The following is a 14,224-nucleotide window of genomic DNA, read 5'->3' on the forward strand; positions in this document are numbered from 1 at the left end:
GGGCTGGTGGGTTGGAATGGAGAGGAAGCCAGGGACCCGGGCAAGTAAGTGTTTCACTGTTATGGGGTTGTTGGATTTCAGTGGATAATGGACTCATGGAGGAGCCTCCTCTGCCTCTTCTTCATCATGTTTGTCCTCTAGCTAGGAGCCTACCGGATCCACAGGAACCATGACAGATCCTTCTTACAAGAACTTCTGAAACTTCCATGTTCTACTTCTCTGGGAAACCAAAGCCCAAGAATGTGAAAGACTTTGATACTACAAAAAATTTTCCAGCCTGTGCTGTGGCCTGCAGGGCCTCAACAGTGAGCTAGTAATTTAGATCTTATTGAAGAATGGCACTTAAATGTCTGTCTCAGTGACACCAAGGTTTTCTATGTGTATTATCAAGCAAGGTTCTAAGCACTTTACTTTCATTAAGCTGTTTAATCCTCCTAACATGCATATGTGGAAGAATAATCCTGTGCTGTGGGTGAAAAACCTGAGGTCCAGAGAGGGTGAGCCATAGGCAGAACTGTAATGAGACCAGGCAGTCTGACTGCCATCTGTGTGATTCACCACTGCACCAAGTCTCAAGGACAACTATGCTGTTCTGTAAATGTGCAGTTAAGTACAGGTCTCCAATCCTTTACCTGCAATTCTAAAATGCAAAAACATCCAAAAGCCAAGGGTTTTTTCCTAATTTGGGCATCAAACCTGACCCGAACTGAAGTGAGATCATTTATACCCTTAATTTCTTCTAGTGTGCCTTTTTGCAATTCTCTACTGAAATGCTAATATATTCAACATCTGCCAGATAGAATCCTTTCTAATATGCAAGGAATTATAAATACATCTGACCCAGAGGTTTCAAGTAAGGGATTATGGACCTGTATTAATAAAGTTTTACAGTAATAAACATGTTTTATTTTCACTGATAAAAACAGAGTTCTCTGGCTGGATGGTTGGAGTGGAGTCTAGCTAAAAGGCGAGTCTGGGCATGAGTGCCTAGGTACACCCAACCCTTCTTCCCTGAGTAGAAGAGGTGGCAGAAGCAGGTTGGAGGAAGCTGCTGGCTGTCCAGTCTTATTTCACATTGATACAGCTGTTTCACCTTTCTGTGCCTCTCTCCCAAGACTTCAGACTCCTCTGGATCCCCAGAACTACAGCTGATTTAATCTACCCCCAAACCCTACCCCCTCGAAGTTAGATCCTTTATGGGTAAGGATAGGACTTAGGCTGGCATCTTGCATGGCTTCTTTCAGGACAGGGGGTTTATAGAAGGTCAGGGAGCTTTTAGACTGAGGTGGACCTGTCCCCCTAGGATTGGTTTACATAAGTGAGAGCCCTGGGAATAAGGACATGGAAGTTCCTATCTAGATCTGTACTTTTCCATGTCCAGGACCCTAAATGCCTCTAGTGCTGAGGGCTTATAGGACCATCTCTTCCAATGAGGAAAAAGGGCAGAGAGGCCATGGGCTGTACAGAGGACAGCAGCAGACCTCAGGCTGCGTACCACTGTAAAGATAAGGTCACTTCAGTCTTCCTAATGGCCTTATTGGCTACTTATTTTAAAAACTGCCTGAACACATCTACAACTATCCTTGATATCTATCAGCAACCCTTGCTTTGGTACCTCACTGCCTTTTTATGCTGGCTTTCCCCACCTTGGTGGTCAGTGCAGGCCCCTCAGCTCACATGGCCTTCTCACCTAGGCATGACACCTGCATGGAAGCCACAGGACCTTAAGGGCAGGGGGATGGTGGACAGAAGAGCTCTGACTAGAAGGAGAGCAGATAGCCGCTGTAGTGGCCTCCTGGCCTAAAGGACTTTCTTCCACTTAATCTTCAGTCTTTATCCTCCCACTTCTGGAGCATCCCTCATCCTAACTTCTTGTTCTCAAGAGTCCCCCAAGGCATCGCAGACAACATCTGCCAGATAGAATCCACCATTCCTCCTGCTAAGGGAAATGCTGTCCTGAGCTTCAGGCAGTGTCTACTACTTAACTGGATTATGAGACCCTTGGCAACTGGACATGACTTTGACTATTTTTTTAACTGTATTTTACTTAGAGGTTAGTTCAGTGTTTTACCCATGGACATATAAATACATTTTGGAATTTGAGGGATCCTAAAGCATCTCTATAAGCCTCTGATAATTTTGCACACTAATCCCCCACAACTTCTACCCAATTATCATACTGCCTCCCTCCCATAGATTTTGCAGCTTTTCTCTGTGTTTTAGTCAGCTTTCCCTCACTGGGAAAATACTTGAGAAAGACAACTTAAAAGGAGGATTTGTTTTGGGCTCGTGGTTCCAGAGGTTTTAGCCATAGTCACTTGGCCCCATTGTTTTGAGACCTATGGCATAGCAGAATATCACAGTGGAGGAAACCTCATGGCAGCCAGGAGGCAAAGAAGAGGAAAGGGCTGGGGTCCTAATGCCCCCCTCCCAGGTGCACACACCCAGTCACCTAACTTCTTTCCACTAGGCCTCACATCCTAAAGTTCCACCACTTTCCAGCAACACCATAGACTGGCTACTAAGCTTTCAAAACATAGGTTTTTGAGGGACATCTAAGATCCAAACCATAACATTATGTAAACATGTCCCTGCAGGGGATGTTCTAAGACCCTAGCTTGAACATCAGCTTGCTGGGGGAACACCTGCTGCTGACTGGGTCACAGAACGTTCAAGGTACTCTGTGACTTTTGGTCAGGTAGTGGAAAGAAAGTGGGGAAAACTAGAGGACACTGCAGGACCCCCCAAAATATATATAATTTTAGGAATGGGAGGTGAAGGGCAAGTTAGGAGGGCTCTGAGCACCTTTGGAAGCAGAGAAGAGACCTGCAAATCTGGCAAGGTCATGATGAAAGCTTTGCAGTTTCTTCCCCCCTGAGAAAAACAGCCTTCCCACCCAGCAGGGCACATTGATTTAAGTGCCTGAGGGCACCACCACTGGCCACTGCTGGCACTGCTTCCCTCCCTGTGCCCAGACTGGACTGGCCTTGGGATCTCACTGTAGGAAGACAGGGGTTCTCCCCAACTAGTGGAGTGCCAAGTTCTTGGACAGCCCTGAGATCTACCCCCTATTGGTACAAATCTCTCCTGCTAANGTGTGCCATCCCCACATATTTTGTCAACTTCTGTTTTCTATCTGTTCTATCCATAGCCTGCCAAATAAGAAGTCCTCAAACTTAACACCTAAGGGAGTTTTCCCTTACCAAAGGGAAGCACGTTAGAAAAACAACTAAGATGAGGAATGGACCTTTCTTCTAGGCAGTTTCCTAAACCCACAACTAAAGATATAGACAAAACATATAGCCAGTACCATTCTTTGGAAGAGAAACTAAACATCATCTTCATATCCTCCTCCTCATCCCAGCAACTAGGATAAAAGTCCTCCTATTTTTATTTTCTTCCAGCCCTTCTTCCTCTCAGTGCCTCCAAGTCCATGCTGGGGATTGAACCTAGGGCCTTATACATTCTAGGCAAGCATTTAACCACTGAGCTATATCCCAGCCCCTAGTCTTTCTCATTGTGGGCTGTCTTGCATTGAGCAAACATGACAAGAAAAGCTAATGCTTATATAGTACTAGCATGTGAAACTGTAAAAAGTTCCTTTCATATTAACTCATTTCACATTCACAACAACTTGGTAAATATATTCTTATTCCTATTTTAGGATGACGCAACTACAAGAGAGAGTTGCCATAGGGCTGGGTGTGTAGCTCAATGGTAGAGTGCTGTCCTAGCATAAACAAAGCCCTGGATTTGATCCCTAGCACTGCTGAGAGAGAGAGAGGAGGGAGAGAGACACACATAGAAAGAGACATAAGTGCATGCCCACAATCCCACAGCTAGGGAGCATCAAGGCAGACAGCAAAGGTTGCTCCCCAGTGTCTCAGAACCTTGGTAGAAAACATTAGGTGCTCAAAACATGCTAGCCAAGATATATAAATAATATAGATGAGAGGAAGAAACAGAAATAAATGGGTGAGTTGATGTCTACATATTTTAATACATAAATGTCCCAAAGCATCTATGTAACCTCTCAGGGTTCAGATCCCAGTTCTGTCACCTATCTGATCATGCGACTAACCATTTTGTTTCTCAGTTTCTATATCTGTAAGATGGAGTAATAATATTATAAAGATATGTGAGGATTATATGCCTTAATACCCATATGCAAAAGTACCTAAAAGTTTTTTACACATAGCAAGGGCTATATGAATATGTAATTTAAAAATACATTTTATCATTGGAAATAAAGTTATATAGAGAGGTTTTTCTACTAGGAATAAAATGTGGTGGATGACCTGGGCACTGTGGCACATGCATGTAATCCCAGTGGCTTGGGAGGCTGAGGTAGGAGGATCGAGAGTTCAAAGCCAGCCTCAGCAACTTAGTGAGCCCCTTAGCAAATCGGCAAGACTCTGTCTCTAATAAATTTTTAAAAAGAAAAAAAAAAAAGGTCTGGGGATGTGGCTCAGTGGTTAAGCACCTCTGGGTTCAATCCCCAAAACCAAAAAAGAAAAAAAATGTGGTGGGTGAACTACCACTTTCAGCCAAGATGAACCAACAGATAAGATTTACCTTCCCACTTGAAAAAAACAAAAAAACTTTCGGTTTTAAAGATACTTGGCATCAAGCAAGGAAAACTGATCTGAGACAGGAAACAAGGCAAGCCCTATAATCGCCCCAACTTAGTGCCTCAAATAAGTGCAGGGAGGGGAAACCCAGGCAGAATCAGGTAAGCCCCTGAGTTGAGGTGTAGCTGAGATTTCAGGCTGACCAAGACAGCTGGAGTTCATAGGACAGGGTAACAGGAAAAGGCTGTAGGATTCAGGGAATCTGCAGAGGGCACTGAACTTTAGTCCTGAATGCATCTCACTGCTGTTTCTTTCCCAGTGCCTCTTGGATAGTGGGCACATGTGGCCCTAAGTGTGCCAGATGTACTTTAAGGGCCTGCTCCAAGAGCACCCTCAGCAGAGCTCCAAGCTGGGTTCAGGAGAAGGCTAACAGTCCTCCTGTGAATAGGACAGCTGCCTGATTGAAGAGATGGCAAGGTCGTGAGAGAATTGAAAAATAAGCCCCCCTTCGACCCTGGAAAATATCATCTCCCAAATTTTGAGGGAATCTAAATGAAATCCCTCTTAAGCTGCCACTCAGATCTGGGCAGCGGGTGGGGGTCTTAGTTCTTTTTCTATAACAAAATAGTTGCTATGAGGTAATTTACAAAGAAAAGATTTTGATTGGTTCATGGCTCTGGAGGCTGGAAAGTTCACAAGCACATGCCAGCATCTGCTCAGCATCTGGTGAGGAGGGCCTTCTTGCTGTATCATAAATGGTGGAAGCCATCACACAAACAAGGAGCAAGAAAGCCAAAGAAAGCTCACTTTTTTCCTATTGGTGCATTATAATTATAGAAAATAGTGGGATTCATTATGCCATATTCATATATACACATAATATAATTTGCTCAGTCTCCTTCACCAGTACTTTCCTTTCCCTCCCCTTTTCCCTTGCCCTGATCTACTTGCTCTGCTGCTCCCAAGATAACCCATTAACCATTAATCAATGAATGGGGTTCATCTAGAGCCCTCATAGCCCAATCACCTCCCAAAAGTCTTTCCACAAATCAACATTGCTATATTGAGGACCATGTTTCCAATAAATGCACTTTTGGGGGGACACATTTGAATGGGGTTCATCTAGAGCCCTCATAGCCCAATCACCTCCCAAAAGTCTTCCCACAAATCAACATTGCTATATTGAGAACCATTTCCAATAAATGCACTTTTGGGGGGACACATTTGAACCATAGGAGATAGTAATTTCCAAGTGAAAGCAAGATGAAAAATGTATGCACTAAACTTTACAGATGCTCATTTGCCTAGGTATTCTTGAGAATGAATGTTTAAGTTCCATTTAGGCCCCTTGTCTTCTATTATCTTTCTCTATCCATCTTCTTCAAGCCCAGCTTCTTGCTCTTTCCTTCAGTTATCCTTCTTCCTTCCTGAGCTCAGCATCTGTCTATTCCCTCAGTCTTCTCCCTAACTCCTTCTCCCACTTCACTAACTTCACCCTTTTTGTGAAAAGCAGAAGTTGAATTAAGGTATAGGTGTAGAATTCTAGTTTGTTTTTTTTTTTTAATCTGGCGACTGAACCCAGGGTACTTTACCACTGAGATACATTCCCAAAATCTTTTATTTTGAAACAGGGTCTTGCTAAGTTGTTTAGGGATTGCTAAATTGCTGAGGCTGGCCCCAAACTTGCAATCCTCCTGCCTCAGGCTCCCAAGCTGCTGGGATTACAGGCATGCTCCACCACACCTTGCTCAGTTTCAATTCTTGTTGTTCAGATATCCCCCCTCTTCACCTCATGGCTATTTGGGCTCAATCCTGATCTCCAGGAAGGCTCCCAGATTACATAATAGAAATTAAAAATAAAACAACATGAATAGGTGTTCCATTTTAGGCAGGTCAAGCCTGAGTTTTAATTCCTTTCTCTCCAGATATAAGGCCCTCAGAACCACTAAAATGACATGTGGTGAGCTATATATTACCACAATTTCCTTATCACTCCACTCTATTCTAAGTGGGAGTCTCTGAAGCCAATTTGTTACAGAAAAAGAATACAGCTAGGTCATGAGAATATAGAGATAAGTCCAGAGGGCACTGTTCCACTTTATAGATGTCAATTAATCCTACTGCACTACAACCCATGAGGTGTGTGCTACAATCATCTTTTATTTGACACATAGGAAAACTACATCACAGAGATGTTAAGAAATTAAGCCAAAGTCACGCATAGAGCAAGTGATAGAGTTAAGATCTGAACACAGCCTGGTACCAGCCTCAGGAAGAGTCTCATTTAGGAGTCTATGTCTGGGCAGAGCTGAAGAATAATTAGCAATATCCAGGTGAAGTAGTGAGACAAGAGTCTTCTAGGTGGGAGAATGTTATAGTTTGGATCTTAAATGCCCCCCACTGAAGTCCTCTGAATTGAAGGCTTATTCTCCAACCCATGATACTATAGGGAGGTGGTGAAACATTTAGGAGGTGGGGCCTAGTGACAGGAATTTAGGCTCTTGGGAGCATGCCCATGAAGGGATATTGGGACCCCCTTTCCTGCTTCTTTTTTGCCTCCCAGTCACCATAAGATGAGCAGCTTTGCTTCACTGACTACTCCCTGCCATGATGTTCGGCTTCAACAAAGTAGTGACATCAGAGTGGGCACTGTCAGTGATAAAGGAGAGGGACAAGTTCCCTGGTAGTCGATGATAGACATGGAGGTATGCTACTCTGATCTTCCTTCAAGAATCTGCCATTCACATTCAGGGGACTGAGGTGAGCCAATGGGATCAGCTCAGGGACTGCAGGATTTCGAGTAGAGCCGATATTCTCCCCACTTAGCTCTCAGCCAAAGACTAAGATTTTTATACTTTGAGTCCTTTTGTTCCAACAAAATCTCAGACAGAGCCTATTTTATAATGCAGATAAAGCTGTTGTGATTGAAGTAAGAGTGGAAGACCCAGGATTCAACTTTCTATGTTCACAGCACTCCAAGGTTATTCAAGGCAAAGTTGGGGAAATGATTGCCAGCCACTGAAGGAATTTTTTTAATTTTTGTAAGCAGCAAAGAGGAGTTTATTGTGAGCTAACTCAGTCCTCTGCGCACACAGCAACTGGTGACGCTGAGAGGCCCAGAGTCCAGGGTTTGCAGCAGTTTTATTCACTCTTTGGGGAAGGCAGGGACTTCACATACATCACAGCATCTCTTAGCAAATCATCACACACCGCAGGAAAATCATAAAACAACTCTAAAACATGATTAGCACATTCACTGGCAGGAACAAGTTGGGTAGGGGTGATTGGTTAGTACAAGGGGGGGATTCGTTTGAACGGATTGGTTTAACCCATGAGGGGTGTACGTGCTGAACTACATAGTTTCCCAACATGTTATCAACCACCATAAACTACTGGGAGGGTCACCTGGCATCCCAGGTATTTTCCCTGTCTCATGCTGATTGGTAGTTGCTAGAGGGTTGCTATATGGGTCCTCACCTAGCCTGACAGAGTCAGGGACACCTGGCGCCACAGATCTCTCCTATTATTTGCAGACAAACAACTCAGCAGGGTGGGTATGTGCCTAGGAGTGCTCTGTGGGTTTTTCCAAGGACAAGGGCCATGCCCTCTTCCGTGGACAGGCTTTGCTCTGAGTTAGAGGCTGGTTTCTCAAAAATGGAGTCACATCAGTTTCTCGATGTCAATGAGTACACCCTGGATGACTATTTAGGTTCCCTCCCAAAGCCTTCCTACAGACTGTTTTTAAGTGTGTAGCCAAGTTCACAAACACTCTGATTCAGCATACATACTCAAGGTTATAAACATTTGTTTATGAGCATGCACCCACTGATGTAACCTGCTGGCAATGTGCCTTCTCTGCTCTGCAATATAAAAAGGCCTATGAGGGCTAAATGGAACTCGTTGTGGGGGTGGGGGGGTTAAAGCTGGAACTGGAGGCTGCTTAAAGTCTGCTGCCCTCTCTAAATAAAGTATGTCTACTATCCCAGCTGCATCTTGCATCTTCTTCCACCTGCCCAGATCCTGAATCTACTCCCCAGGATCTGAGCCTCGGCAGGACAAATGTGTATGATGTGTGAACTGATTACAAATGAATGGGATGGGACTGTAGCTCAATGGAAGAGTGTGTCTCCTGAATGCACCAGACTCTGGGTCAAATCCCCAATACTGGAAGAAAAAAAGCATGGGTGGTTGGGTAGCTAGGTTCTGAATGAAGAAATAGATGAAAGATGAATGGAAGAATTATGGATGCAAGGAGGTGAAAAGATTTACAGAAGTCGGTGTAGGGTGTGCTGAATTTGCTGTTTCCAAGCTGTGTATGGGCAATGGAAATGGTCACAGATGTCAAGGTCGCAAGAAAGGTCAATGTTAGAAGACCGAGGCTCCTCCGGTAGCAAGAAAAGAGGAGGCGGAGAAAAGTTGGAGGCGCAAGACCCTTCAGCATCACGGCCTACTTTGCCCATTTCAAGCCCCACCGCAGCATTTCTGCAGGCCCAGCCGTTTCCTGCAGACCCCGCCCACGAGCTTGGCCGCCTTTCACCCAAGTCCTCACACAAAGTCCTCAGGCCTTCTTCCTAAAAGAGTTAAGTAACGTAAAAAGCCCCCCACTAGAGCTTGACCGCAGTGCACGCCACCCTTTGGGGTCGGTTTCTCTACACCTCCTCTGCTGCGGCCTCTTGCTCTCGGTGTCTAGCAGACTACAATGAACTTTAAGTGGTCGGTGACTTAAGTGGATTCTGCGCCTCCGCCCGCCTGATCCAACCAATCAGTCTTTCCAATCAGTTGTGGCTTGATGGACTGCAGGAATTCCAGCCAAGGTCGTCTCCCGGAATGCCACGGAGCTGCGGTCCTCCGACCCTGTACCCCAGCCCCTCTTAAGTGAGGCGGGATTGGCTTACGTCATTTCCGGTTGCCTGGGTCAGAGTGAGGAGCTGTGGTTGTGCAAATCCCGAGAGCCAGGAGACCGGATTTGAGACTTTACACTGAGACTCAAATGGAGCTGCGGGTTCCAGGCTTGTTTCGTCCCTGCTAATCTCAGCATGGTCGTGGACCTGTGGTTCTGATTGTGGACCTGAACTGCGCAGAGCCTGAGAAAGGAGATCAGGGTTAAGGAGGAAAACGGGTTGAGTCACAGCGTCGGGTCACAAAGTAAATCAGAGGCAGGCTTACAGGCAAGTCCCTGCTCCTCAGCTTTCAGTTGTTGCAGGGCTCAGCTCTATAAAATGGCTGGTTATGCCAATACTCCCAACACTATGCAGACACTTAAGGAAAAAACGGAATGTGGCATCTGCCTAGAACACTTCAATAATCCTATGTCCATCAGCTATGGGCACAACTTTCCGCCGACCGTGTGTGACCCAGCCGTGGGGCTTGAAAGATGAGGCAGATTAAGATGAGAAGAGGAGGAGGCAGTGGCGGGTGTTCGGTGGATGGGTCAACTCCATTCGGGAGGTCTTGTATTGTAGGAATGCTTTTTGTTCCAAAACCAAGAGGATGATTGAACTCATTGTTGGTGACGATGGTATCAGGAATAGGGACAATGAGGACCATGTGTAAGACCAGGAGGAAGAAGACGAAGTTTGGAACTATTACCTTAGGATTGGGACATGACCTGAGAATTGATGTCATCCAGAAGAGATAACTAGAAGAATATGATGAAGACCACGAAGAGCTGTATCCTGTCACCCACTCGCTTTCCCCACTCCCTCCACCGCAGTTAACCTGTCCCGATGCCAAAAGAGCTTTACAGTTGCAGCTTTCTTCCTACCTTACAGCTGGCCAACAAAGTCCATATAATTTGCCAAATGTGCCCCACTATTTATGAACGAAGTAGGGGGAATGAGCTCCAAACACCAAGAAGCCTTGAAACTCTTCTATGAATTGGACAAAGAATCGATTCATGTGGTGTGCTGAGAATCAAGGAGCCACAAACAGCACAGCCTGGTGCCACTGGATGGAATGGCTCAAGAGTAAAACGTGAGAATAAGAAGACAACGGGGGAGGGGGTTGGCAAGGAAAGAAGGGAACTTGTTAATAGTGGCATCCCTTCCCCACACTGCCAGGTACTTGAAAGTTGAACTTTTCTATATTTGGAGGGGAAGGGAGCACAATGAAGAGAGATGGGCATTGTGTGGAGAAAGGAGATAAAATCATGAAGGCTGGAGCTGGCTTCCTCAGAAGAAACTGAGCAGACATATGGCAGTCATCAGAAACCACTAATGTTGATACTTTCAGTTTACCTAAGAGTAAGGGGTATGGGTAACAGATATTTAGTGCTTGATTTCCCTGTAATGTAAGTCTTGAACAAGTATAATTTGAATAACTTGACTAAAGTCTCAAAGACCCTCACAGACAGGAATAAAAGACCACAGTACATAGTAGATGTCTGGAACCTCAGAGCACAAACAATGTCAAAAACAAATGTTTAGTATACAAAAATGCCAGGTGGGAATCTTCAACTAATAGGAGCAACTGGCCATGCCTCACTCCCAAAATCTGGAGTTGCTTCCCCACCTTCTGTATAGTCCTTTTTCTTCTGGAGAAAGGCAGAAGACATAAACATCTTTGATAGATCACAGTGAATCTCATGTCCTGACCACTTTTCCTTTCCTGGCATTTTATCACAGTGGAAGGAGGAGGGCTTAGATAACATCTCTGCCACTTACTAATCTTGGGCAGGTCTCAACCTCTTTGAGCTTCTCTTTCCCCCTAGATTAGTGAACATGTATCTGAAAGTATTTTATAAATCAAATCACTAAACAGATATTTGCTTTTTTATTTAGCTTCTAATTTGCCTTCCTTTCCTTGGGTGCTGATATGGTTAATGTCTTGTCTGCTAGTCCTGATCTCCCTAAGCATTAGAGAATTGTTTTAATAGTCAGCAGGAGTACTATTTCCTTACCAAGTCTTGGTGAATTTGACCCCTACTTGTAGTATCCAAGGAAGAAGAGGTAGTCTGTAGGCCAATAAAGTTCTTAACTAGCTATTTAGTAGCAATTGCTTACAGCTTAGTAGTGTTTTACAGTTTATAAAATGTATTTATTTCCTTATGTTTTCCTACAACAGTGGTTTTCAAACAGTGGTTTTTTTGACCAGTTAGGGGGTTTTATAATGAATGGGTCATGCCCAGCATTACTTTAAAATGAAATAAAAGAAAATAATGAAGCACATGGAGAATAGTAAAGGTAAGCACTCCTTTATGGAACTTTTATGTGTGTGTGTGTGTGTATGTGTGTGTGTTTATATATATATATAATTTTTTTACACACATGTGTATATACACATGTGTGTGTCTATATATGTTTATGCTTCATTTTAGAAAAATGGACTTTTTCTAGGTTGCATTGAAAACAAACACAGAACACTGCCCTATAAGCATCATATATTAAATATTATGATCATCCTTATTTTACAAATTTAGCTACAAAATTCACTGCTACCTTTATCAGATCCTAGCACCATCACTTCCTCAGGGTAATAATTAAGTTTGCTCATGGAAGAAACTATGTCCTGTGCTTCTGGGTTTTACTACACTGAAGCTAAGAAGGAAAACTTCCATTCTTCTTCTAGAATTTTCTGGAGAAGATTTTGAAATTAAAATTTTAATGGAAAGCTAACTTAAGAAAAAATAAATTATTCCTTTACTTGGGGAGACCAAATGATTCTTCAAACCAGAGAAGTTCCTTATATAGCATATCAGTAAATATAAACAAACATCAAAACTAAAAGAAACAAATTAAGATAACCCCTTTCTTAAATAATAGGATAGTGAAAAATAAATACTAGAGGTGTAGCTCAGTGGTAGAGTGCTTGCCCAGCATGCACAAGACTCTGAATTCCATACCCAGAAAAAAAAACAAAACTGTACAGTAAAAGTACACTTTTATTTCAAACATACCAGGATTTAAATGATGGTGGTGCCAAATACAGGAATCATACTTACCAGGTAAAAATTTCTATTGTACGTAAGTTATATATATATAAACTGATAGTAATTGACATGTTCTCTTTCATTAAACAGTTCATAGTTTGTCACTTCCTTTCACTGGTGATCACACAAATTATAATAGCATGATTTAGAATTTGACTTAACTCATAATAGTTAACATTATAAAGAACTATTTTTGTATGATGGTCTACTTAGTGTGTATACATTGTAACTACCAGCCAGGTGTGGCTACATAGAATTCTCTCTTGCTAGTTACTAATTCAGCACAGATTTTTTTGTCTACTTTGGAAATAATCAAGCTTTTCAGTTTTAGGAGCATTGTGGAGAGAAGCTGTTATTAATAGACTTAAGAATGTCAAGTGATTTTCAGGAATAGGAGAAAAAGGCACTTCTCCCACACAATTGATATTAGCACTGCAGGGTATGGAGACAATAAAAGTTTATAAAATATTTATTGTTGTAATGTTTAAAAGAAAAAATGATTAATTTTCCATAATGTAGGAAATAAGTTTGGAAAGAATTCCTCGGCTGCTAAGTCTACAAAGGAGACAGAGTAAGAAAGTACTGAGTAAGGCCTATATGTAATCAATAAGGAATATTGGTCGGGTAGCCATATATGTTCACTGTGGGCATGGTATCATTTATACAGCTATTTCTCTTGCATATGCAGTACAAATGTTTTGTTTTGAGGTCCATGTTCTTTTTTTTTTTAGTACTGGGGATTGAACCCAGGGGTGTTTAACCACTGAGCCACATCTCCAGCCCTTTTTTGTATTTTATTTAGAGACAGGTTCTCACTGAGTTGCTGAGGCTGGCTTTGAACTCTTAATCCTCCTGCCTCAGCCTCCTAACCCACTGGGATTACAGGCATGCATCATCACGCCCTGCTGATGTTCTTTTAAAAATTTATTTTGTATAAGAAGAGGCTTTTTAGCTGTAAAAAGCTTACTTATTTACATCTTCCTTTTAGACTGTCCTGTAATGTAGAGCTCATCTTGACTCTGCAAGCTAGAATCAGGAGTATGAAAGGAAAATCATTTAAACTGAGTGGTGTACACTTCTGTAATCCCAGCTATTGGGGAAGCTGAAGCAGGAGAATCAAAAGTTCCAGGCCAACCTGGCCAACTTAGTTCTACCCTGTCTCAAAAATAAATAAATAAATAAATAAATAAATAGATAGATAGAAAGTAAGATCATTTACATTTGACCATGGGCATGATTAGCTGGTCAATGAACAAAGATTTTCATTTCCTGAGGCGGAACTGGATGCCTTTATTGCTCTGCCACCCTGCCGCTGCCAATAAAATCATTCCTCACTCTGCAAGAGGGACCAGATGATTCCATCACAATACTCCTTGTTTTCTGTTTTCTCCTTTGAGGTAGCTAAAAAGGGCAGCCTCCCTAAAATCTTTTTGAGGCTTTTAATCAAGCATATATTCACGTTACAATGCAGAAGACAGGGTTAACTTCTTAATTTGATTTATCTGACACCATGCCAGACACTTAAAACAGGGGAGTGTTCTGCAAAGTGTAATTTTCAGCAACTGTAGGACTGAATAGTACTGGAATATTAACAGGAATCTTCAAAGACCATGAAAGTAGCTAGTTGCAGTGGCGCATACCTATAATCCCAGCAGCTCTGGAGTCTGAGGCAGGAGGATTGCAAGTTCAAAGCCTTGGCAATTTAGGAAGGGAGGGGAGGGGAGGG

The 14,224-nt window shown here is 43.0% G+C and overlaps 1 protein-coding gene across 2 annotated transcripts in view; it reads left to right on the forward strand.

Annotated features, from left to right (window-relative positions):
* Positions 1 to 14,224, forward strand: part of LOC107160568 (H-2 class I histocompatibility antigen, Q10 alpha chain-like) — a 25,590-nt gene that overhangs the window by 5,258 nt on the left and 6,108 nt on the right. Inside the window, exon 5 of one of the 2 annotated variants that reach the window (XM_048786652.1) lies at positions 142 to 898. The exons of the other annotated variant lie outside the window; for it this stretch is intronic. The gene's annotated coding sequence lies outside the window, so the exon portion shown is untranslated. Of the gene's footprint in view, positions 1 to 141; positions 899 to 14,224 lie in introns of those variants that run through there. 2 annotated transcript variants of the gene reach the window in all.

Source organism: Marmota marmota, unplaced genomic scaffold, assembly GCF_001458135.2.
Source record: "Marmota marmota marmota unplaced genomic scaffold, marMar, whole genome shotgun sequence".
Classification (NCBI taxonomy): Eukaryota; Metazoa; Chordata; class Mammalia; order Rodentia; family Sciuridae; genus Marmota; species Marmota marmota.